At 45.0% G+C, this 4,705-nt stretch overlaps 1 pseudogene across 1 annotated transcript; it reads right to left on the bottom strand.

Moving 5' to 3' along the window:
* Positions 1–654: 654 nt before the first annotated feature.
* Positions 655–3,760, bottom strand: LOC311122272 (toll-like receptor 12; annotated as a pseudogene). Its single transcript has 2 exons — positions 2,645–3,760; positions 655–2,324 (listed from the first exon to the last, which is right to left on the bottom strand). The product of its transcript is annotated as a toll-like receptor 12 (transcript).
* Positions 3,761–4,705: the final 945 nt, after the last annotated feature.

Genomic DNA, 4,705 nt, shown 5'->3' with positions numbered 1-4,705 from the left:
ACCTCCCTTTCTGTTTGAGGTGTTGGAACACTGAAATGGATGCTCAGATGACTGAAAATCTCATTATGGGACATTAAAACATGGAGGGGCATTTTGATTACTCTGCAACATTGGATTATCTCTCAAATCTATCAATCGTGACACAAGAGGACATTGTGTTATCTTTTGCACAATGCAATCATTTTCCTCCTCTTAAAGTATGGACAGGTTGACATTCAGTACACAATATCAGAATGGCCTCTAGTGTGTGTGTGTGTGTGTGAGTGTGTGTGTGTGTGTGGTCTCAAATGATCAAGGCATACTATATATACATTCCCTCTAACAGGGAACGTTAATGAAAGCAAGGTAAAGAAAAACAATAACAACACAATATATCAAACAATAAAAATGGATCTGCAATGTTGAATAAAATAAAATAAACTCAAAGAACAAGACAAAACCAAAATCTGTTGCTGTGCAGGTAGCACAGTATGGAACAAAACTTAAAAAGTTACTATTTTCCCATGTCTGTAAATTCAAAATACCCATGGTAAAGGTAGTCATGTATATCTTGTGTGTTGTGTTATTATGAGAAAAAAAACTACAAATACGAAAATGTATGCATTCACTATTGAATGTCGCTCTGGCTAAATGAGTAAAATGTCAATGTAAATGTTATTGTCTGGGGTCTGGTTCAGGAGGGGCCAGTTTGATCCACAAATGGTCCCAGAAGGCAGGCTGCAGGGCCGGTTCCTGAGGCCAGTCCAGGTAGGTCCTGGTCTTGACAAGCCTGGCCAGGCGGTGGTGGGCAGACAGCTGGCGAGGAGGGATGTCCTCCAGGAAGACCAGGATAAGGATGTCCCTGTGCTCCACCAGCAGACGCAGGGTGGCCAGTCGTAGCTCAAGGGAGCACCAGTTACTGCGCAGGTAGTGACGACTCTCCACACACAGGGTCTGGCGGCTGCCGTAGAGGCTGTCTGTGATATTGTCCACAATATCCTTCCCCAGTTGGAAGTCCCTGCTATGCAGACAGAGACGCAGGAAGGGAGGCCCCCTCTACTCTAGGCCCGGCAGCAGGTGCTCCATCACCCAGCGCTCGTCTCTACCGCTGTACGACACAAAGGCATCATAGCAGTGGTGCCCCCTGGGGTTGGGCCTCCGCACAGCCTCCTCCAGCCAGCCACGGAGGATGTGGTCCCCAGCCAGCTGATGGAGGACCACCACCAGCATGAAGAGGAGCAGGCCCAGGGAGGTGCAGAGGAACAGGACAAAGCCAACGTCCAGGGAACAGTTGGCTTCTGAGTACCTGGCAAAGTTTTGGATGCCGGTCTCATCTGTGCAGATCAGCCTCATCGGGGTGCCAGATGATGACCTGGATATGCCTCTGACCCTTGGCCCAGGTGTCCAGCCAGGTGTCTTCACAGCTGCAGTGCAGACGAGGTCTGTAGAACAACAGGTAACTTAGGCTGGTCAGGGGCTCTGTGAAGCTCTCTAACATACTGAACTCCTCTTCAACTTTGATTGACAGCTGCCCGAGGGAGTGCAGGTCTCTGCTCAGCTCCTCCTCCAGAGTGAGGATCCTACAGGAGATGAGGTTCAGGCTCTCTAGTCTGGTCAGGTTGCGGAACATGATGGCCAGCCCTGGTTGCAGGATGAGGTCAACTCTCATCAGCTTAAGATACCTCAGCTCCACAAGTGTGTTCAGGTCAGTCATATCTACAAACTCTGCATAGAGCATGGACTGGAAGTCCAAATACTCCAGGGAGGGGAAGTACTTTGCAGCGAAGTGAGATCCACACATGAGGTGCTCCGTCATGGCTGTGAGGCTGACGACGGACTTGAAGAACGGCCTCCAGCAGTCCTGGAAAGACACATTTTGGGCACAGACCAGAAGGGCCAAGCCTGGTTTAGGGGTGCTGTTGCTGCCGATGATGATGTTGATACAATCGAAAAGGAGGTAATGTTCATGTACATCAATTCCGGAGGGAAGACCCCAAATATGTGCGTCAGATTTAAAGTCACACGCTTCTTCCACTGGCTAGCTGGATGGTAAATGTCCCCTAAATCTACATTCTTCAGTGAAGTGAGGTGAATGAACGCAAAAGCTTCAATGTGTACAAGTGGGTTTAGTTCTCTAAGTTGTGCAGGTCAAAAAAACTGTTATTTGTAATCTGAGAGATATTGTTACCCCTTCAATTTAGGAACCTCAATTTACCAAGTCCCTTAAATGTAAAGTCAGAAATATTGGTAATGTCACTGGATTCTAGTTCCAGATGTTCCAGATTTTTCAAGCAACTGGACTGCTTTGAGGTGATACTTGGCATGTGCAGGGTCAATGAAAGTCTCTTCATTTTACATTTACATTTTAGTCATTTAGCAGACGCTCTTATCCAGAGCGACTTACAGTTAGTGAATACATATTTTTTTTATACTGGCCCCCCGTGGGAATCAAACCCACAACCCTGGCGTTGCAAACGCCATGCTCTATCAACTGAGCTACATCCCTGCCGGCCATTCCCTCCCCTACCCTGGACGACGCTGGGCCAATTGTGCGGCGCCCATGAGTCTCCCGGTCGCGGCCGGCGGCGACAGAGCCTGGATTCGAACCAGGATCTCTAGTGGCACAGTTAGCACTGCAATGCAGTGCCTTAGACCACTGCGACACTCAGGGCCATGTGATTGGGCCCTTATGAGTGTCACAAAGCTCAATGAGCTCAGGTTTAACGTCCCAGAATCTTGACACTGACACATCAGTGAGATTCTTCAAACAATGGATAAAGTTGACTCTAACATTATCACTATGACAGATGCTGAGTCTGAGCACCTCGATCCCCTGACAGTTTCTTATTGCAGACTCTGAGTAGTTCTCAGTTTTATGGTTACTTATATCAACTTGTCTGATTGATAGTTTGAATACAGTCTCACAAATGGATTCAAAAGAAATGTTCTTGTTGAACACAAAATGACGCAGTCTGCTGATACCAGACTTCAGAAGTCTGTAGCTCATCATTGTCAGGCAAAAAAAGAGATGAGATTTTTTCAAAGCATTTGAATGCTCTTTTTTCTAAACGGTGGGCATTAGGGAAGTTAAGAAACACCTCTTGAAGACGGTAGAAATAAGGAAGCTCAAGAACAGCTCCGTTGGTGTCAGAGCAGTTTGGGTGCCTCAAAATGACTATCCCATCTGAAGTAAAGTCCAGGGTCGTCAATGACTGTGACATATTGACTATCCTACATTGCAAATCAGAGAGTTCCTGTGTACAACTATCGACTGTGAATTTCTTCAGAAGAGGTATCCCTCCTAATGCGTCCAGTGCCTTCACAGAAAGCCTATAGTTCTCAATGGACAATTCCTCAAGATTAGTCAGGTCACTGAATGTGTTAGGTAGAAGTGAGGAATTGTAACACATAGATTACACATATCAGATAGAGTTTCTTCACATGGGAAAGCCCCTTGAAGGTTCCAGGGAGAATCGTGGACAGACAGCCACGTATGTGAATGGTCTCAAGGACGGAGAACTGAGAGAGAGCACCAGACTGCATCACAGACCCACTCCCGATCTGGAGACAGAGAGCCTGGTAGTTTGACGGAACAATGGAAAGGTTGAGTTTGAGATCGGATAAATCCCAGCAAACAGCAGTTAGGTTGCTGTGAGGGCAGGAACTGGCGTGAATAGCCAGTAATGGAATTTCTTGTCATAGAGGATGCATTTATTAACCAACCCCAGGAGCTGATGATCCAAACCACCAATAGTCCAAACTGAGCAGAGACCAGCCTCATCTTTCTTTTGAAGTAGACACTGGTCTGCTAGGATGATGTGAAGTAGGTCTGTAGTTTGTCCAAAGGAAATCACTTTCAGCATCCAGTTTCTTATCCAGTTGAGATTTTGTCATCCAGTGTAGGTTGATTAACAAATCTGTCTGGGATTGCAAATTCATAATCCCAATACTCCTCTATCTAATGGGATGAGGCGTCTGACCTGGAGTTCTTACACTGCTGTGTCTGCTAACTGAGTTGTATCTGTCTGCATCTCCTCTTGATATTTTTACTATATACGGCTTTTGCATTTCTGCAATCTCTTCCTGTTCTATTTGTTATGAACTCTTAGGTTACAGATAATATTATTCTTAACACCTCTTTCTCACTTCCTCGTAGCTTCTACATAAGAGGTAGTGGTTAGACCCCAGAAAAAATCAGCTTTTCATTTATCTGTATATCCAGCCCTTATATTTAGCCTCACAATTAAATGTTTTACCATTTTATTTTCAGGACATCCAGGGCTACAAGTAGAACACAAAACTAATTGACATAAACAGTTGCATTCATGAGTTTTATTGACAAATGTCAATAAAAAAAATAAGGTCATCCAAAGCAAAAACCTGATAAAAATGAATTTATATGAAGGCTGTAAGTACAGAAATTATTTGCTCAGTGGGAAATGAATATCCAACTAGTCAGTGACAACTGAGTGGAGTTTGTGACAGCAACTATGTAAGTTTATTACAGTATTATAGACACTATGTCCAGGGATTTCCTATGATCTTCTATGTAGAAGAACCCCTTACCTTATAATGACTGTTGTGTAGCTTGTGAGCATCATAGAGGAAAACATGTTACATGAGCGTGTTCGTGAGAGTCTCAGCTTTTCATAGATAGCTCAAACCATTCAAACGTTTTTGGAAAAAGACCCGGCCCGGACCCCTTGGGGGCCCTTGTCTCACAAAC

This window comes from Coregonus lavaretus (genome assembly GCF_964263955.1).
Source record: "Coregonus lavaretus genome assembly, contig: HAP1_SCAFFOLD_8582, whole genome shotgun sequence".
Lineage (NCBI taxonomy): Eukaryota > Metazoa > Chordata > Actinopteri > Salmoniformes > Salmonidae > Coregonus > Coregonus lavaretus.
This window is presented reverse-complemented; position numbering and strand designations above follow the sequence as displayed.